The sequence below is a fragment of the Eubalaena glacialis genome, chromosome 1 (assembly GCF_028564815.1).
Source record: "Eubalaena glacialis isolate mEubGla1 chromosome 1, mEubGla1.1.hap2.+ XY, whole genome shotgun sequence".
NCBI lineage: Eukaryota > Metazoa > Chordata > Mammalia > Artiodactyla > Balaenidae > Eubalaena > Eubalaena glacialis.
Window position 1 is genome coordinate 135675436 of NC_083716.1, and position 22063 is coordinate 135697498.

Genomic DNA, 22063 nt, shown 5'->3' on the forward strand with positions numbered 1-22063 from the left:
ATTCAGCAAAAAACGCATACGCGCTTTTTGGCCAAGGGCATCATTGTCAACGTTTGACCGCTTTTCATGTGCTTTAAAGGCGAGTCGAATCTACCTCCTGAAATCTGTTTCCTGCAATTCTGCCTTGCTTTCAAATCCTCTTCGTTGCCTTCCCTCAATATATTTGTGGACGAGAGTTATCATTAATAACTCTGCAGGTTTGTGAATTGCAGTGGCTCTGAGCTCCATTTGTCAACTCGCTTTTTTGGGAGCTGGCCGCAAAAGCGCAGGATTGCTTCAGGCCCTATTCTGGTTCCGGGGGGCAGGCTGAGCCTGTGCTTCATTCTTCTTCCTGATGAGGAAATAGAGTGACTGCTGCCTGTCCCAACACCTAGAGCTAGTCTCTCATTGGTTCCCCGTCTTCCCGTTCATCCTCAGGACAAATTGCAACCTGTACGAAACAAACAGGAGGTTCAAGGTGCTGATTCTCCAAGTAGGGAGATTGTTAGTAAAGCGGCTGGAATGGCGAACCCGAGCACAAGGAGAGGAGAAATGAGGTGCGTTTTAGAAACCTTTCCCGATCACACGGTGTATCATCTTCTGGGTTTCCCAGGCATGTTTTCGATGTAGGAAGATGCCCTTGAACCTGGAGATTTGGGACCCATGGGGTGGGTACCACGCGGTATTACTTTAAAGCGTCTGCGTTTGCTCACCCAACCTCACCAATCCTCTCAGCCCCAAGAGTGTCCAGCCTTATGTCTCATCCAGCTGTGGGTCTAGATATGGTCAATCCAGGTTGCATCAGAGCCCCCGAACGGATTTTGTAAGAATTTCAATCTCTTTCACTGTCTTTATTTTATGGGGTTCATTTTAAGTAATTTATTTTGATAATGGGGTTGAGCTGTTTTTCCCTCCTGTGTTTATGCCGCTTTACACCCTCTTGATTCAACTCCAGAGAGATATCAATACATAGGTTTCAAGATTCTTGCTAGTCAGATATATTCTTGTGCGGTGAATAGGGTGTGTTGAGTCCAGTTGACTGAGCAGGGAGGAGGTCTTGTCTTTTACATATTTGGCTTATGGAACGGTATGTGAGCTAATTTCAAACCCTTGTTTTATGCATCACCCCACCTCACCTTTCCCGTTACGCAGCCATAGTGTGTCTTCTAAATGTGTGACTGTGTTCTGTTTTGTAATTCAGTTCAAGTGTAGCGATTTTGACATGCCCTCTAAAAGTGATATCTTAGGATAAGTGTCTTTTTCTGTGTGACTTATTTCACTTAGAATCCTCATCCCTAAATCCACTCATCATGCTGCTACTAGCCTTATGACATTGATTTCATGGCTGAGTGATATTCCATTGTGCCTAAGTACCACAACTTCTTTATCCATTTTTCTCTTTCCTGGGATACTTAAGGTGTAGCTAAGTGGAGGTTCTTGTACACAGAGCAGCCCTTAACTTTGGGGTGCCTGTGTCTTGTTGATTTTTAGTTTTCCCAATTTATACGCCCATGAGTGGAAGTGCCCTATGCTCTGTAAGCTGTGTTTATTACATGTTACAGGACAAACCGTACACTTCTCCAGAGTGTTTGTTGGCAATTGACATCCCACCCCTCAGCCTAGCAAGGCTCCCATGTCTCCATGGCCTGTCCTGCATTTCTGGTTTTTACACTTTTTGCAGCATGGCCCTTTTGACCGATGGGAAGCGAGACTTCTTTGTAGTGCTGATTTGCACTTCCAGCTTGCTTGGTTGGCCAAAAAGGGCATATGCGTTTTTTCCTGAATATATTCAGGAAAAAACGCATATGCCCTTTTTGGCCAAGGGCATCATTGTCAACGTTTTGCCGCTTTTCATGTGCTTTAAAGGCGAGTCGAATCTACCTCCTGAAATCGGTTTCCTGCAATTCTGCCTTGCTTTCAAATCCTCTTCGTTGCCTTCCCTCAATATATTTGTGGACGAGAGTTATCATTTATAACTCTGCAGGTTTGTGAATTGCAGTGGCCCTGAGCTCCATTTGTCAACTCGCTTTTTTGGGAGCTGGCCGCAAAAGCGCAGGATTGCTTCAGGCCCTATTCTGGTTCCGGGGGGCAGGCTGAGCCTGTGCTTCATTCTTCTTCCTGATGGGGAAATAGAGTGACCTGTGCCTGTCCCAACACCTAGAGCTAGTCTCTCATTGGTTCCCCGTCTTCCCGTTCATCCTCACGACAAATTGCAACCTGTACGAAACAAACAGGAGGTTCCAGGTGCTGATTCTCCAAGTAGGGAGATTGTTAGTAAAGCGGCTGGAATGGCGAATCCGAGCACAAGGAGAGGAGAAATGAGGTGCGTTTTAGAAACCTTTCCCGATCACACGCTGTACCATCTTCTGGGTTTCCCAGGCATGTTTTCGATGTAGGAAGATGCCCTTGAACCTGGAGATTTGGGACCCATGGGGTGGGTACCACGCGGTATTACTTTAAACGGTCTGCGTTTGCTCACCCATCCTCAGCAATCCTCTCAGCCCCAAGATTCTCCAGCCTTTTGTCTCATCCAGCTGTGGGTCTAGATATGGTCAATGCAGGTTGCATCAGAGCCCCCAAACAGATTTTGTAAGAATTTCTCTCTCTTTCACTGTCTTTGTTTTATGAGGTTTTTTTTTAAGTAATTTATTTTGATAATGGGGTTGAGCTGCTTTTCCCTGCTGTGTTTATGCCGCTTTACACCCTCTTGATTCAAGTCCAGAGAGATATCAATACATAGGTTTTAAGATTCTTGCTAGTCAGATATATTCTTGTGCGGTGAATAGGTGGTGTTGAGTCCAGTTCACTGAGCAGGGAGGAGGTCTTGTCTGTTACATATTTGGCTTATGGAACGGTATGTGAGCTAATTTCAAACCCTTGTTTTATGCATCACCCCACCTCACCTTTCCCGTTACGCAGCCATAGTGTGTCTTCTAAATATGTGACTCTGTTCTGTTTTGTAATTCAGTTCAAGTGTAGCGATTTTGACATGCCCTCTATAAGTGATATCTTAGGATAAGTGTCTTTTTCTGTGTGACTTATTTCACTTCGAATCCTCGTCCCTAAATCCACTCATCATGCTGCTACTAGCCTTATGACATTGATTTCATGGCTGAGTGATATTCCATTGTGCCTAAGTACCACAACTTCTTTATCCACTTTTCTCTTTCCTGGGATGTTTAAGGTGTACTGAAGTGGAGGTTCTTGTACACAGAGCAGCCCTAAACTTTGGGGTGCCTGTGTTTTGTTGATTTTTAGTTTTCCCAATTTATACGCCCATGAGTGGAAGTGCCCTATGCTCTGTAAGCTGTGTTTATTACATGTTTCAGGACACACCGTACACTTCTGCAGAGTGGCTGTTGGCAATTGACATCCCGCCCTTCAGCGTAGCAAGGCTCCCATGTCTCCATGGCCTGTCCTGCATTTCTGGTTTTTACACTTTTTGCAGCATGGCCCTTTTGACCGATGGCAAGCGAGACTTCTTTGTAGTGCTGATTTGCACTTCCGGCTTGCTTGGTTGGCCAAAAAGGGCGTATGCGTTTTTTCCTGAATATATTCAGCAAAAAACGCATACGCGCTTTTTGGCCAAGGGCATCATTGTCAACGTTTGACCGCTTTTCATGTGCTTTAAAGGCGAGTCGAATCTACCTCCTGAAATCTGTTTCCTGCAATTCTGCCTTGCTTTCAAATCCTCTTCGTTGCCTTCCCTCAATATATTTGTGGACGAGAGTTATCATTAATAACTCTGCAGGTTTGTGAATTGCAGTGGCTCTGAGCTCCATTTGTCAACTCGCTTTTTTGGGAGCTGGCCGCAAAAGCGCAGGATTGCTTCAGGCCCTATTCTGGTTCCGGGGGGCAGGCTGAGCCTGTGCTTCATTCTTCTTCCTGATGAGGAAATAGAGTGACTGCTGCCTGTCCCAACACCTAGAGCTAGTCTCTCATTGGTTCCCCGTCTTCCCGTTCATCCTCAGGACAAATTGCAACCTGTACGAAACAAACAGGAGGTTCAAGGTGCTGATTCTCCAAGTAGGGAGATTGTTAGTAAAGCGGCTGGAATGGCGAACCCGAGCACAAGGAGAGGAGAAATGAGGTGCGTTTTAGAAACCTTTCCCGATCACACGGTGTATCATCTTCTGGGTTTCCCAGGCATGTTTTCGATGTAGGAAGATGCCCTTGAACCTGGAGATTTGGGACCCATGGGGTGGGTACCGCGCGGTATTAATTTAAAGCGTCTGCGTTTGCTCACCCAACCTCACCAATCCTCTCAGCCCCAAGAGTGTCCAGCCTTATGTCTCATCCAGCTGTGGGTCTAGATATGGTCAATCCAGGTTGCATCAGAGCCCCCGAACGGATTTTGTAAGAATTTCAATCTCTTTCACTGTCTTTATTTTATGGGGTTCATTTTAAGTAATTTATTTTGATAATGGGGTTGAGCTGTTTTTCCCTCCTGTGTTTATGCCGCTTTACACCCTCTTGATTCAACTCCAGAGAGATATCAATACATAGGTTTCAAGATTCTTGCTAGTCAGATATATTCTTGTGCGGTGAATAGGGTGTGTTGAGTCCAGTTGACTGAGCAGGGAGGAGGTCTTGTCTTTTACATATTTGGCTTATGGAACGGTATGTGAGCTAATTTCAAACCCTTGTTTTATGCATCACCCCACCTCACCTTTCCCGTTACGCAGCCATAGTGTGTCTTCTAAATGTGTGACTGTGTTCTGTTTTGTAATTCAGTTCAAGTGTAGCGATTTTGACATGCCCTCTAAAAGTGATATCTTAGGATAAGTGTCTTTTTCTGTGTGACTTATTTCACTTAGAATCCTCATCCCTAAATTCACTCATCATGCTGCTACTAGCCTTATGACATTGATTTCATGGCTGAGTGATATTCCATTGTGCCTAAGTACCACAACTTCTTTATCCATTTTTCTCTTTCCTGGGATAATTAAGGTGTAGCTAAGTGGAGGTTCTTGTACACAGAGCAGCCCTTAACTTTGGGGTGCCTGTGTCTTGTTGATTTTTAGTTTTCCCAATTTATACGCCCATGAGTGGAAGTGCCCTATGCTCTGTAAGCTGTGTTTATTACATGTTACAGGACAAACCGTACACTTCTCCAGAGTGTTTGTTGGCAATTGACATCCCACCCCTCAGCCTAGCAAGGCTCCCATGTCTCCATGGCCTGTCCTGCATTTCTGGTTTTTACACTTTTTGCAGCATGGCCCTTTTGACCGATGGGAAGCGAGACTTCTTTGTAGTGCTGATTTGCACTTCTGGCTTGCTTGGTTGGCCAAAAAGGGCGTATGCGTTTTTTCCTGAATATATTCAGCAAAAAACGCATACGCCCTTTTTGGCCAAGGGCATCATTGTCAACGTTTGCCCGCTTTTCATGTGCTTTAAAGTGAGTCGAATCTACCTCCTGATATCCGTTTCCTGCAATTCTGCCTTGCTTTCAAATCCTCTTCATTTCCTTCCCTCAATATATTTGTGGACGAGAGTTATCATTTATAATTCTGCAGCTTTGTGAATTGCAGTGGCCCTGAGCTCCATTTGTCAACTCGCTTTTTTGGGAGCTGCCCGCAAAAGTGCAGGATTGCTTCAGGCCCTATTCTGGTTCCGGGGGGCAGGCTGAGCCTGTGCTTCATTCTTCTTCCTGATGGGGAAATAGAGTGACCTGTGCCTGTCCCAACACCTAGAGCTAGTCTCTCATTGGTTCCCCGTCTTCCCGTTCATCCTCAGGACAAATTGCAACCTGTACGAAACAAACAGGAGGTTCAAGGTGCTGATTCTCCAAGTAGGGAGATTCTTAGTAAAGCGGCTGGAATGGCGAACCCGAGCACAAGGAGAGGAGAAATGAGGTGCGTTTTAGAAACCTTTCCCGATCACACGCTGTACCATCTTCTGGGTTTCCCAGGCATGTTTTCGATGTAGGAAGATGCCCTTGAACCTGGAGATTTGGGACCCATGGGGTGGGTACCACGCGGTATTACTTTAAACGGTCTGCGTTTGCTCACCCAACCTCACCAATGCTCTCAGCCCCAAGATTCTCCAGCCTTTTGTCTCATCCAGCTGTGGGTCTAGATATGGTCAATGCAGGTTGCATCAGAGCCCCCAAACAGATTTTGTAAGAATTTCTCTCTCTTTCACTGTCTTTGTTTTATGAGGTTTTTTTTAAGTAATTTATTTTGATAATGGGGTTGAGCTGCTTTTCCCTGCTGTGTTTATGCCGCTTTACACCCTCTTGATTCAAGTCCAGAGAGATATCAATACATAGGTTTTAAGATTCTTGCTAGTCAGATATATTCTTGTGCGGTGAATAGGGGGTGTTGAGTCCAGTTCACTGAGCAGGGAGGAGGTCTTGTCTGTTACATATTTGGCTTATGGAACGGTATGTGAGCTAATTTCAAACCCTTGTTTTATGCATCACCCCACCTCACCTTTCCCGTTACGCAGCCATAGTGTGTCTTCTAAATATGTGACTCTGTTCTGTTTTGTAATTCAGTTCAAGTGTAGCGATTTTGACATGCCCTCTATAAGTGATATCTTAGGATAAGTGTCTTTTTCTGTGTGACTTATTTCACTTCGAATCCTCGTCCCTAAATCCACTCATCATGCTGCTACTAGCCTTATGACATTGATTTCATGGCTGAGTGATATTCCATTGTGCCTAAGTACCACAACTTCTTTATCCACTTTTCTCTTTCCTGGGATGTTTAAGGTGTACTGAAGTGGAGGTTCTTGTACACAGAGCAGCCCTAAACTTTGGGGTGCCTGTGTTTTGTTGATTTTTAGTTTTCCCAATTTATACGCCCATGAGTGGAAGTGCCCTATGCTCTGTAAGCTGTGTTTATTACATGTTTCAGGACACACCGTACATTTCTGCAGAGTGGCTGTTGGCAATTGACATCCCGCCCATCAGCGTAGCAAGGCTCCCATGTCTCCATGGCCTGTCCTGCATTTCTGGTTTTTACACTTTTTGCAGCATGGCCCTTTTGACCGATGGCAAGCGAGACTTCTTTGTAGTGCTGATTTGCACTTCCGGCTTGCTTGGTTGGCCAAAAAGGGCGTATGCGTTTTTTCCTGAATATATTCAGCAAAAAACGCATACGCGCTTTTTGGCCAAGGGCATCATTGTCAACGTTTGACCGCTTTTCATGTGCTTTAAAGGCGAGTCGAATCTACCTCCTGAAATCTGTTTCCTGCAATTCTGCCTTGCTTTCAAATCCTCTTCGTTGCCTTCCCTCAATATATTTGTGGACGAGAGTTATCATTAATAACTCTGCAGGTTTGTGAATTGCAGTGGCTCTGAGCTCCATTTGTCAACTCGCTTTTTTGGGAGCTGGCCGCAAAAGCGCAGGATTGCTTCAGGCCCTATTCTGGTTCCGGGGGGCAGGCTGAGCCTGCGCTTCATTCTTCTTCCTGATGAGGAAATAGAGTGACTGCTGCCTGTCCCAACACCTAGAGCTAGTCTCTCATTGGTTCCCCGTCTTCCCGTTCATCCTCAGGACAAATTGCAACCTGTACGAAACAAACAGGAGGTTCAAGGTGCTGATTCTCCAAGTAGGGAGATTGTTAGTAAAGCGGCTGGAATGGCGAACCCGAGCACAAGGAGAGGAGAAATGAGGTGCGTTTTAGAAACCTTTCCCGATCACACGGTGTATCATCTTCTGGGTTTCCCAGGCATGTTTTCGATGTAGGAAGATGCCCTTGAACCTGGAGATTTGGGACCCATGGGGTGGGTACCACGCGGTATTACTTTAAAGCGTCTGCGTTTGCTCACCCAACCTCACCAATCCTCTCAGCCCCAAGAGTGTCCAGCCTTATGTCTCATCCAGCTGTGGGTCTAGATATGGTCAATCCAGGTTGCATCAGAGCCCCCGAACGGATTTTGTAAGAATTTCAATCTCTTTCACTGTCTTTATTTTATGGGGTTCATTTTAAGTAATTTATTTTGATAATGGGGTTGAGCTGTTTTTCCCTCCTGCGTTTATGCCGCTTTACCCCCTCTTGATTCAACTCCAGAGAGATATCAATACATAGGTTTCAAGATTCTTGCTAGTCAGATATATTCTTGTGCGGTGAATAGGGTGTGTTGAGTCCAGTTGACTGAGCAGGGAGGAGGTCTTGTCTTTTACATATTTGGCTTATGGAACGGTATGTGAGCTAATTTCAAACCCTTGTTTTATGCATCACCCCACCTCACCTTTCCCGTTACGCAGCCATAGTGTGTCTTCTAAATGTGTGACTGTGTTCTGTTTTGTAATTCAGTTCAAGTGTAGCGATTTTGACATGCCCTCTAAAAGTGATATCTTAGGATAAGTGTCTTTTTCTGTGTGACTTATTTCACTTAGAATCCTCATCCCTAAATCCACTCATCATGCTGCTACTAGCCTTATGACATTGATTTCATGGCTGAGTGATATTCCATTGTGCCTAAGTACCACAACTTCTTTATCCATTTTTCTCTTTCCTGGGATACTTAAGGTGTAGCTAAGTGGAGGTTCTTGTACACAGAGCAGCCCTTAACTTTGGGGTGCCTGTGTCTTGTTGATTTTTAGTTTTCCCAATTTATACGCCCATGAGTGGAAGTGCCCTATGCTCTGTAAGCTGTGTTTATTACATGTTACAGGACAAACCGTACACTTCTCCAGAGTGTTTGTTGGCAATTGACATCCCACCCCTCAGCCTAGCAAGGCTCCCATGTCTCCATGGCCTGTCCTGCATTTCTGGTTTTTACACTTTTTGCAGCATGGCCCTTTTGACCGATGGGAAGCGAGACTTCTTTGTAGTGCTGATTTGCACTTCCAGCTTGCTTGGTTGGCCAAAAAGGGCATATGCGTTTTTTCCTGAATATATTCAAGAAAAAACGCATATGCCCTTTTTGGCCAAGGGCATCATTGTCAACGTTTTGCCGCTTTTCATGTGCTTTAAAGGCGAGTCGAATCTATCTCCTGAAATCGGTTTCCTGCAATTCTGCCTTGCTTTCAAATCCTCTTCGTTGCCTTCCCTCAATATATTTGTGGACGAGAGTTATCATTTATAACTCTGCAGGTTTGTGAATTGCAGTGGCCCTGAGCTCCATTTGTCAACTCGCTTTTTTGGGAGCTCGCCGCAAAAGCGCAGGATTGCTTCAGGCCCTATTCTGGTTCCGGGGGGCAGGCTGAGCCTGTGCTTCATTCTTCTTCCTGATGGGGAAATAGAGTGACCTGTGCCTGTCCCAACACCTAGAGCTAGTCTCTCATTGGTTCCCCGTCTTCCCGTTCATCCTCACGACAAATTGCAACCTGTACGAAACAAACAGGAGGTTCCAGGTGCTGATTCTCCAAGTAGGGAGATTGTTAGTAAAGCGGCTGGAATGGCGAACCCGAGCACAAGGAGAGGAGAAATGAGGTGCGTTTTAGAAACCTTTCCCGATCACATGGTGTACCATATTCTGCGTTTCCCATGCACGTTTTCGATGTAGGAAGATGCCCTTGAACCTGGAGATTTGGGACCCATGGGGTGGGTAGCACGCGGTACTACTTTAAACGGTCTGCGTTTGCTCACCCAACCTCACCAATCCTCTCAGCCCCAAGATTGTACAGCCTTTTGTCTCATCCAGCTGTGGGTCTAGATATGGTCAATGCAGGTTGCATCAGAGCCCCCAAACAGATTTTGTAAGAATTTCTCTCTCTTTCACTGTCTTTGTTTTATGAGGTTTTTTTTAAGTAATTTTTTTTGATAATGGGGTTTAGCTGCTTTTCCCTGCTGTGTTTATGCCGCTTTACACCCTCTTGATTCAAGTCCAGAGAGATATCAATACATAGGTTTTAAGATTCTTGCTAGTCAGATATATTCTTGTGCGGTGAATAGGGGGTGTTGAGTCCAGTTCACTTAGCAGGGAGGAGGTCTTGTCTGTTACATATTTGGCTTATGGAACGGTATGTGAGCTAATTTCAAACCCTTGTTTTATGCATCAGCCCACCTCACCTTTCCCATTACGCAGCCATAGTGTGTCTTCTAAATATGTGACTCTGTTCTGTTTTGTAATTCAGTTCAAGTGTAGCGATTTTGACATGCCCTCTATAAGTGATATCTTAGGATAAGTGTCTTTTTCTGTGTGACTTATTTCACTTCGAATCCTCGTCCCTAAATCCACTCATCATGCTGCTACTAGCCTTATGACATTGATTTCATGGCTGAGTGATATTCCATTGTGCCTAAGTACCACAACTTCTTTATCCACTTTTCTCTTTCCTGGGATGTTTAAGGTGTACTGAAGTGGAGGTTCTTGTACACAGAGCAGCCCTAAACTTTGGGGTGCCTGTGTCTTGTTGATTTTTAGTTTTCCCAATTTATACGCCCATGAGTGGAAGTGCCCTATGCTCTGTAAGCTGTGTTTATTACATGTTTCAGGACACACCGTACACTTCTGCAGAGTGGCTGTTGGCAATTGACATCCCGCCCATCAGCGTAGCAAGGCTCCCATGTCTCCACGGCCTGTCCTGCATTTCTGGTTTTTACACTTTTTGCAGCATGGCCCTTTTGACCGATGGCAAGCGAGACTTCTTTGTAGTGCTGATTTGCACTTCCGGCTTGCTTGGTTGGCCAAAAAGGGCGTATGCGTTTTTTCCTGAATATATTCAGCAAAAAACGCATACGCCCTTTTTGGCCAAGGGCATCATTGTCAACGTTTGACCGCTTTTCATATGCTTTAAAGGCGAGTCGAATCTACCTCCTGAAATCTGTTTCCTGCAATTCTGCCTTGCTTTCAAATCCTCTTCGTTGCCTTCCCTCAATATATTTGTGGACGAGAGTTATCATTTATAACTCTGCAGGTTTGTGAACTGCAGTGGCCCTGAGCTCCATTTGTCTACTCGCTTTTTTGGGAGCTGGCCGCAAAAGCGCAGGATTGCTTCAGGCCCTATTCTGGTTCCGGGGGGCAGGCTGAGCCTGTGCTTCATTCTTCTTCCTGATGAGGAAATAGAGTGACTGCTGCCTGTCCCAACACCTAGAGCTAGTCTCTCATTGGTTCCCCGTCTTCCCGTTCATCCTCAGGACAAATTGCAACCTGTACGAAACAAACAGGAGGTTTAAGGTGCTGATTCTCCAAGTAGGGAGATTGTTAGTAAAGCGGCTGGAATGGCGAACCCGAGCACAAGGAGAGGAGAAATGAGGTGCGTTTTAGAAACCTTTCCCGATCACACGGTGTATCATCTTCTGGGTTTCCCAGGCATGTTTTCGATGTAGGAAGATACCCTTGAACCTGGAGATTTGGGACCCATGGGGTGGGTAGCACGCGGTACTACTTTAAAGGGTCTGCGATTGCTCACCCAACCTCACCAATCCTCTCAGCCCCAAGAGTGTCCAGCCTTATGTCTCATCCAGCTGTGGGTCTAGATATGGTCAATCCAGGTTGCATCAGAGCCTCCGAACGGATTTTGTAAGAATTTCTCTCTCTTTCACTGTCTTTGTTTTATGGCGTTCATTTTAAGTAATTTATTTTGATAATGGGGTTGAGCTGCTTTTCCCTGCTGTGTTTATGCCGCTTTACACCCTCTTGATTCAAGTCCAGAGAGATATCAATACATAGGTTTTAAGATTCTTGCTAGTCAGATATATTCTTGTGCGGTGAATAGGGGGTGTTGAGTCCGGTTCACTGAGCAGGGAGGAGGTCTTGTCTGTTACATATTTGGCTTATGGAACGGTATGTGAGCTAATTTCAAACCCTTGTTTTATGCATCAGCCCACCTCACCTTTCCCGTTAAGCAGCCATAGTGTGTCTTCTAAATGTGTGACTCTGTTCTGTTTTGTAATTCAGTTCAAGTGTAGCGATTTTGACATGCCCTCTATAAGTGATATCTTAGGATAAGAGTCTTTTTCTGTGTGACTTATTTCACTTAGAATCCTCGTCCCTAAATCCACCCATCATGCTGCTACTAGCCTTATGACATTGATTTCATGGCTGAGTGATATTCCATTGTGCCTAAGTACCACAACTTCTTTATCCATTTTTCTCTTTCCTGGCATGTTTAAGGTGTACCTAAGTGGAGGTTCTTGTACACAGAGCAGCCCGAAACTTTGGGGTGCCTGTGTCTTGTTGATTTTTAGTTTTCCCAATTTATACGCCCATGAGTGGAAGTGCCCTATGCTCTGTAAACTGTGTTTATTACATGTTTCAGGACACACCGTACACTTCTCCAGAGTGGCTGTTGGCAATTGGCATCCCGCCCATCAGCGAAGCAAGGCTCCCATGTCTCCATGGCCTGTCTTGCATTTCTGGTTTTTACACTTTTTGCAGCATGGCCCTCTTGACCGGTGGCAAGCGAGACTTCTTTGTAGTGCTGATTTGCACTTTCGGCTTGCTTGGTTGGCCAAAAAGGGCGTATGCGTTTTTTCCTGAATATATTCCTGAATATATTCAGGAAAAAACGCATACGCCCTTTTTGGCCAAGGGCATCTTTGTCATCGTTTTGCCGCTTTTCATGTGCTTTAAAGGCGAGTCGAATCTACCTCCTGAAATCCGTTTCCTGCACTTCTGCCTTGCTTTCAAATCCTCTTCGTTTCCTTCCCTCAATATATTTGTGGACGAGAGTTATCATTTATAACTCTGCAGCTTTGTGAATTGCAGTGGCCCTGAGCTCCATTTGTCAACTCGCTTTTTTGGGAGCTGGCCGCAAAAGCGCAGGATTGCTTCAGGCCCTATTCTGGTTCCGGGGGGCAGGCTGAGCCTGTGCTTCATTCTTCTTCCTGATGGGGAAATAGAGTGACCTGTGCCTGTCCCAACACCTAGAGCTAGTCTCTCATTGGTTCCCCGTCTTCCCGTTCATCCTCAGGACAAATTGCAACCTGTACGAAACAAACAGGAGGTTCAAGGTGCTGATTCTCCAAGTAGGGAGATTGTTAGTAAAGCGGCTGGAATGGCGAACCCGAGCACAAGGAGAGGAGAAATGAGGTGCGTTTTAGAAACCTTTCCCGATCACACGCTGTACCATCTTCTGGGTTTCCCAGGCATGTTTTCGATGTAGGAAGATGCCCTTGAACCTAGAGATTTGGGACCCATGGGGTGGGTACCACGAGGTATTACTTTAAACGGTCTGCGTTTGCTCACCCAACCTCACCAATGCTCTCAGCCCCAAGATTGTCCAGCCTTTTGTCTCATCCAGCTGTGGGTCTAGATATGGTCAATGCAGGTTGCATCAGAGCCCCCAAACAGATTTTGTAAGAATTTCTCTCTCTTTCACTGTCTTTGTTTTATGAGGGTTTTTTTAAGTAATTTATTTTGATAATGGGGTTTACCTGCTTTTCCCTGTTGTGCTTATGCCGCTTTACACCCTCTTAATTCAACTCCAGAAAGATATCAATACATAGGTTTTAAGATTCTTGCTAGTTAGATATATTCTTGTGCGGTGAATAGGGGGTGTTGAGTCCAGTTCACTGAGCAGGGAGGAGGTCTTGTCTGTTACATATTTGGCTTATGGAACGGTATGTGAGCTAATTTCAAACCCTTGTTTTATGCATCAGCCCACCTCACCTTTCCCGTTAAGCAGCCATAGTGTGTCTTCTAAATGTGTGACTCTGTTCTGTTTTGTAATTCAGTTCAAGTGTAGCGATTTTGACATGCCCTCTATAAGTGATATCTTAGGATAACTGCCTTTTTCTGTGTGACTTATTTCACTTAGAATCCTCGTCCCTAAATCCACTCATCATGCTGCTACTAGCCTTATGACATTGATTTCATGGCTGAGTGATATTCCATTGTGCCTAAGTACCACAACTTCTTTATCCATTTTTCTCTTTCCTGGGTTACTTAAGGTGTAGCTAAGTGGAGGTTGTTTTACACAGAGCAGCCCTAAACTTTGGGGTGCCTGTGTCTTGTTGATTTTTAGTTTTCCCAATTTATACGCCCATGAGTGGAAGTGCCCTATGCTCTGTAAGCTGTGTTTATTACATGTTTCAGGACACACCGTACACTTCTCCAGAGTGGTTGTTGGCAATTGACATCCCACCCCTCAGCCTAGCAAGGCTCCCATGTCTCCATGGCCTGTCCTTCATTTCTGGTTTTTACTCTTTTTGCAGCGTGGCCCTTTTGACCGATGGCAAGTGAGACTTCTTTGTAGTGCTGATTTGCACTTCCGGCTTGCTTGGTTGGCCAAAAAGGGCGTATGCGTTTTTTCCTGAATATATTCAGGAAAAAACGCATACGCCCTTTTTGGCCAAGGGCATCATTGTCAACGTTTTACCGCTTTTCATGTGCTTTAAAGGCGAGTCGAATCTACCTCCTGAAATCGGTTTCCTGCAATTCTGCCTTGCTTTCAAATCCTCTTCGTTGCCTTCCCTCAATATATTTGTGGACGAGAGTTATCATTGATAACTCTGCAGGTTTGTGAATTGCAGTGGCCCTGAGCTCCATTTGTCAGCTCGCTTTTTTGGGAGCTGGCCGCAAAAGCGCAGGATTGCTTCAGGCCCTATTCTGGTTCCGGGGGGCAGGCTGAGCCTGTGCTTCATTCTTCTTCCTGATGGGGAAATAGAGTGACCTGTGCCTGTCCCAACACCTAGAGCTAGTCTCTCATTGGTTCCCCGTCTTCCCGTTCATCCTCACGACAAATTGCAACCTGTACGAAACAAACAGGAGGTTCCAGGTGCTGATTCTCCAAGTAGGGAGATTGTTAGTAAAGCGGCTGGAATGGCGAATCCGAGCACAAGGAGAGGAGAAATGAGGTGCGTTTTAGAAACCTTTCCCGATCACATGGTGTACCATATTCTGCGTTTCCCATGCACGTTTTCGATGTAGGAAGATGCCCTTGAACCTGGAGATTTGGGACCCATGGGGTGGGTAGCACGCGGTACTACTTTAAAGGGTCTGCGATTGCTCACCCAACCTCACCAATCCTCTCAGCCCCAAGAGTGTCCAGCCTTATGTCTCATCCAGCTGTGGGTCTAGATATGGTTAATCCAGGTTGCATCAGAGCCTCCGAACGGATTTTGTAAGAATTTCTCTCTCTTTCACTGTCTTTGTTTTATGGCGTTCATTTTAAGTAATTTATTTTGATAATGGGGTTGAGATGCTTTTCCCTGCTGTGTTTATGCCGCTTTACACCCTCTTGATTCAAGTCCAGAGAGATATCAATACATAGGTTTTAAGATTCTTGCTAGTCAGATATATTCTTGTGCGGTGAATAGGGGGTGTTGAGTCCAGTTCACTGAGCAGGGAGGAGGTCTTGTCTGTTACATATTTGGCTTATGGAACGGTATGTGAGCTAATTTCAAACCCTTGTTTTATGCATCAGCCCACCTCACCTTTCCCGTTAAGCAGCCATAGTGTGTCTTCTAAATGTGTGACTCTGTTCTGTTTTGTAATTCAGTTCAAGTGTAGCGATTTTGACATGCCCTCTATAAGTGATATCTTAGGATAAGAGTCTTTTTCTGTGTGACTTATTTCACTTAGAATCCTCGTCCCTAAATCCACTCATTATGCTGCTACTAGCCTTATGACATTGATTTCATGGCTGAGTGATATTCCATTGTGCCTAAGTACCACAACTTCTTTATCCATTTTTCTGTTTCCTGGGATACTTAAGGTGTAGCTAAGTGGAGGTTCTTGTACACAGAGCAGCCCGAAACTTTGGGGTGCCTGTGTCTTGTTGATTTTTAGTTTTCCCAATTTATACGCCCATGAGTGGAAGTGCCCTATGCTCTGTAAACTGTGTTTATTACATGTTTCAGGACACACCGTACACTTCTCCAGAGTGGCTGTTGGCAATTGGCATCCCGCCCATCAGCGAAGCAAGGCTCCCATGTCTCCATGGCCTGTCTTGCATTTCTGGTTTTTACACTTTTTGCAGCATGGCCCTCTTGACCGGTGGCAAGCGAGACTTCTTTGTAGTGCTGATTTGCACTTTCGGCTTGCTTGGTTGGCCAAAAAGGGCGTATGCGTTTTTTCCTGAATATATTCCTGAATATATTCAGGAAAAAACGCATACGCCCTTTTTGGCCAAGGGCATCTTTGTCATCGTTTTGCCGCTTTTCATGTGCTTTAAAGGCCAGTCGAATCTACCTCCTGAAATCCGTTTCCTGCACTTCTGCCTTGCTTTCAAATCCTCTTCGTTTCCTTCCCTCAATATATTTGTGGACGAGAGTTATCATTTATAACTCTGCAGCTTTGTGAATTGCAGTGGCCCTGAGCTCCATTTGTCAACTCGCTTTTTTGGGAGCTGGCCGCAAAAGCGCAGGATTGCTTCAGGCCCTATTCTGGTTCCGGGGGGCAGGCTGAGCCTGTGCTTCATTCTTCTTCCTGATGGGGAAATAGAGTGACCGCTGCCTGTCCCAACACCTAGAGCTAGTCTCTCATTGGTTCCCCGTCTTCCCGTTCATCCTCAGGACAAATTGCAACCTGTACGAAACAAACAGGAGGTTCAAGGTGCTGATTCTCCAAGTAGGGAGATTGTTAGTAAAGCGGCTGGAATGGCGAACCCGAGCACAAGGAGAGGAGAAATGAGGTGCGTTTTAGAAACCTTTCCCGATCACACGCTGTACCATCTTCTGGGTTTCCCAGGCATGTTTTCGATGTAGGAAGATGCCCTTGAACCTGGAGATTTGGGACCCATGGGGTGGGTACCGCGCGGTATTACTTTAAAGCGTCTGCGTTTGCTCACCCAACCTCACCAATCCTCTCAGCCCCAAGATTGTCCAGCCTTCTGTCTCATCCAGCTGTGGGTCTAGATATGGTCAATGCAGGTTGCATCAGAGCCCCCAAACAGATTTTGTAAGAATTTCTCTCTCTTTCACTGTCTTTGTTTTATGAGGTTTTTTTAAAGTAATTTATTTTGATAATGGGGTTTAGCTGCTTTTCCCTGCTGTGCTTATGCCGCTTTACACCCTCTTGATTCAACTCCAGAGAGATATCAATACATAGGTTTTAAGATTCTTGCTAGTTAGATATATTCTTGTGCGGTGAATAGGGGGTGTTGAGTCCAGTTCACTGAGCAGGGAGGAGGTCTTGTCTGTTACATATTTGGCTTATGGAACGGTATGTGAGCTAATTTCAAACCCTTGTTTTATGCATCAGCCCACCTCACCTTTCCCGTTAAGTAGCCATAGTGTGTCTTCTAAATGTGTGACTCTGTTCTGTTTTGTAATTCAGTTCAAGTGTAGCGATTTTGACATGCCCTCTATAAGTGATATCTTAGGATAAGTGTCTTTTTCTGTGTGACTTATTTCACTTAGAATCCTCGTCCCTAAATCCACTCATCATGCTGCTACTAGCCTTATGACATTGATTTCATGGCTGAGTGATATTCCATTGTGCCTAAGTACCACAACTTCTTTATCCATTTTTCTCTTTCCTGGGTTACTTAAGGTGTAGCTAAGTGGAGGTTGTTGTACACAGAGCAGCCCTAAACTTTGGGGTGCCTGTGTCTTGTTGATTTTTAGTTTTCCCAATTAATACGCCCATGAGTGGAAGTGCCCTATGCTCTGTAAGCTGTGTTTATTACATGTTTCAGGACACACTGTACACTTCTCCAGAGTGGTTGTTGGCAATTGACATCCCACCCCTCAGCCTAGCAAGGCTCCCATGTCTCCATGGCCTCTCCTGCATTTCTGGTTTTTACTCTTTTTGCAGCGTGGCCCTTTTGACCGATGGCAAAGGAGACTTCTTTGTAGTGCTGATTTGCACTTCCGGCTTGCTTCGTTGGCCAAAAAGGGCGTATGCGTTTTTTCCTGAATATATTCAGGAAAAAACGCATACGCCCTTTTTGGCCAAGGGCATCATTGTCAACGTTTTGCCGCTTTTCATGTGCTTTAAAGGCGAGTCGTATCTACCTCCTGAAATCTGTTTCCTGCAATTCTGCCTTGCTTTCAAATCCTCTTCGTTGCCTTCCCTCAATATATTTGTGGACGAGAGTTATCATTTATAACTCTGCAGGTTTGTGAATTGCAGTGGCCCTGAGCTCCATTTGTCAACTCGCTTTTTTGGGAGCTGGCCGCAAAAGCGCAGGATTGCTTCAGGCCCTATTCTGGTTCCGGGGGGCAGGCTGAGCCTGTGCTTCATTCTTCTTCCTGATGGGGAAATAGAGTGACCTGTGCCTGTCCCAACACCTAGAGCTAGTCTCTCATTGGTTCCCCGTCTTCCCGTTCATCCTCAGGACAAATTGCAACCTGTACGAAACAAACAGGAGGTTCCAGGTGCTGATTCTCCAAGTAGGGAGATTGTTAGTAAAGCGGCTGGAATGGCGAATCCGAGTACAAGGAGAGGAGAAATGAGGTGCGTTTTAGAAACCTTTCCCGATCACATGGTGTACCATATTCTGCGTTTCCCATGCACGTTTTCGATGTAGGAAGATGCCCTTGAACCTGGAGATTTGGGACCCATGGGGTGGGTAGCACGCGGTACTACTTTAAAGGGTCTGCGATTGCTCACCCAACCTCACCAATCCTCTCAGCCCCAAGAGTATCCAGCCTTATGTCTCATCCAGCTGTGGGTCTAGATATGGTTAATCCAGGTTGCATCAGAGCCTCCGAACGGATTTTGTAAGAATTTCTCTCTCTTTCACTGTCTTTGTTTTATGGCGTTCATTGTAATTAATTTATTTTGATAATGGGGTTGAGATGCTTTTCCCTGCTGTGTTTATGCCGCTTTACACCCTCTTGATTCAAGTCCAGAGAGATATCAATACATAGGTTTTAAGATTCTTGCTAGTCAGATATATTCTTGTGCGGTGAATAGGGGGTGTTGAGTCCAGTTCACTGAGCAGGGAGGAGGTCTTGTCTGTTACATATTTGGCTTATGGAACGGTATGTGAGCTAATTTCAAACCCTTGTTTTATGCATCAGCCCACCTCACCTTTCCCGTTAAGCAGCCATAGTGTGTCTTCTAAATGTGTGACTCTGTTCTGTTTTGTAATTCAGTTCAAGTGTAGCGATTTTGACATGCCCTCTATAAGTGATATCTTACGATAACTGTCTTTTTCTGTGTGACTTATTTCACTTAGAATCCTCGTCCCTAAATCCACTCATCATGCTGCTACTAGCCTTATGACATTGATTTCATGGCTGAGTGATATTCCATTGTGCCTAAGTACCACAACTTCTTTATCCATTTTTCTCTTTCCCGGGATACTTAAGGTGTAGCTAAGTGGAGGTTCTTGTACACAGAGCAGCCCTAAACTTTGGGGTGCCTGTGTCTTGTTGATTTTTAGTTTTCCCAATTTATACGCCCATGAGTGGAAGTGCCGTATGCTCTGTAAGCTGTGTTTATTACATATTTCAGACACACCGTACACTTCTCCAGAGTGGCTGTTGGCAATTGACATCCCGCCCATCAGCGTAGCAAGGCTCCCATGTCTCCACGGCCTGTCCTGCATTTCTGGTTTTTACACTTTTTGCAGCATGGCCCTTTTGACCGATGGGAAGCGAGACTTCTTTGTAGTGCTGATTTGCACTTCTGGCTTGCTTGGTTGGCCAAAAAGGGCGTATGCGTTTTTTCCTGAATATATTCAGCAAAAAACGCATACGCCCTTTTTGGCCAAGGGCATCATTGTCAACGTTTGCCCGCTTTTCATGTGCTTTAAAGTGAGTCGAATCTACCTCCTGATATCCGTTTCCTGCAATTCTGCCTTGCTTTCAAATCCTCTTCATTTCCTTCCCTCAATATATTTGTGGACGAGAGTTATCATTTATAATTCTGCAGCTTTGTGAATTGCAGTGGCCCTGAGCTCCATTTGTCAACTCGCTTTTTTGGGAGCTGCCCGCAAAAGTGCAGGATTGCTTCAGGCCCTATTCTGGTTCCGGGGGGCAGGCTGAGCCTGTGCTTCATTCTTCTTCCTGATGGGGAAATAGAGTGACCTGTGCCTGTCCCAACACCTAGAGCTAGTCTCTCATTGGTTCCCCGTCTTCCCGTTCATCCTCAGGACAAATTGCAACCTGTACGAAACAAACAGGAGGTTCAAGGTGCTGATTCTCCAAGTAGGGAGATTGTTAGTAAAGCGGCTGGAATGGCGAACCCGAGCACAAGGAGAGGAGAAATGAGGTGCGTTTTAGAAACCTTTCCCGATCACACGCTGTACCATCTTCTGGGTTTCCCAGGCATGTTTTCGATGTAGGAAGATGCCCTTGAACCTGGAGATTTGGGACCCATGGGGTGGGTACCACGCGGTATTACTTTAAACGGTCTGCGTTTGCTCACCCATCCTCAGCAATCCTCTCAGCCCCAAGATTCTCCAGCCTTTTGTCTCATCCAGCTGTGGGTCTAGATATGGTCAATGCAGGTTGCATCAGAGCCCCCAAACAGATTTTGTAAGAATTTCTCTCTCTTTCACTGTCTTTGTTTTATGAGGTTTTTTTTAAGTAATTTATTTTGATAATGGGGTTGAGCTGCTTTTCCCTGCTGTGTTTATGCCGCTTTACACCCTCTTGATTCAAGTCCAGAGAGATATCAATACATAGGTTTTAAGATTCTTGCTAGTCAGATATATTCTTGTGCGGTGAATAGGGGGTGTTGAGTCCAGTTCACTGAGCAGGGAGGAGGTCTTGTCTGTTACATATTTGGCTTATGGAACGGTATGTGAGCTAATTTCAAACCCTTGTTTTATGCATCACCCCACCTCACCTTTCCCGTTACGCAGCCATAGTGTGTCTTCTAAATATGTGACTCTGTTCTGTTTTGTAATTCAGTTCAAGTGTAGCGATTTTGACATGCCCTCTATAAGTGATATCTTAGGATAAGTGTCTTTTTCTGTGTGACTTATTTCACTTCGAATCCTCGTCCCTAAATCCACTCATCATGCTGCTACTAGCCTTATGACATTGATTTCATGGCTGAGTGATATTCCATTGTGCCTAAGTACCACAACTTCTTTATCCACTTTTCTCTTTCCTGGGATGTTTAAGGTGTACTGAAGTGGAGGTTCTTGTACACAGAGCAGCCCTAAACTTTGGGGTGCCTGTGTTTTGTTGATTTTTAGTTTTCCCAATTTATACGCCCATGAGTGGAAGTGCCCTATGCTCTGTAAGCTGTGTTTATTACATGTTTCAGGACACACCGTACACTTCTGCAGAGTGGCTGTTGGCAATTGACATCCCGCCCATCAGCGTAGCAAGGCTCCCATGTCTCCATGGCCTGTCCTGCATTTCTGGTTTTTACACTTTTTGCAGCATGGCCCTTTTGACCGATGGCAAGCGAGACTTCTTTGTAGTGCTGATTTGCACTTCCGGCTTGCTTGGTTGGCCAAAAAGGGCGTATGCGTTTTTTCCTGAATATATTCAGCAAAAAACGCATACGCGCTTTTTGGCCAAGGGCATCATTGTCAACGTTTGACCGCTTTTCATGTGCTTTAAAGGCGAGTCGAATCTACCTCCTGAAATCTGTTTCCTGCAATTCTGCCTTGCTTTCAAATCCTCTTCGTTGCCTTCCCTCAATATATTTGTGGACGAGAGTTATCATTAATAACTCTGCAGGTTTGTGAATTGCAGTGGCTCTGAGCTCCATTTGTCAACTCGCTTTTTTGGGAGCTGGCCGCAAAAGCGCAGGATTGCTTCAGGCCCTATTCTGGTTCCGGGGGGCAGGCTGAGCCTGTGCTTCATTCTTCTTCCTGATGAGGAAATAGAGTGACTGCTGCCTGTCCCAACACCTAGAGCTAGTCTCTCATTGGTTCCCCGTCTTCCCGTTCATCCTCAGGACAAATTGCAACCTGTACGAAACAAACAGGAGGTTCAAGGTGCTGATTCTCCAAGTAGGGAGATTGTTAGTAAAGCGGCTGGAATGGCGAACCCGAGCACAAGGAGAGGAGAAATGAGGTGCGTTTTAGAAACCTTTCCCGATCACACGGTGTATCATCTTCTGGGTTTCCCAGGCATGTTTTCGATGTAGGAAGATGCCCTTGAACCTGGAGATTTGGGACCCATGGGGTGGGTACCGCGCGGTATTAATTTAAAGCGTCTGCGTTTGCTCACCCAACCTCACCAATCCTCTCAGCCCCAAGAGTGTCCAGCCTTATGTCTCATTCAGCTGTGGGTCTAGATATGGTCAATCCAGGTTGCATCAGAGCCCCCGAACGGATTTTGTAAGAATTTCAATCTCTTTCACTGTCTTTATTTTATGGGGTTCATT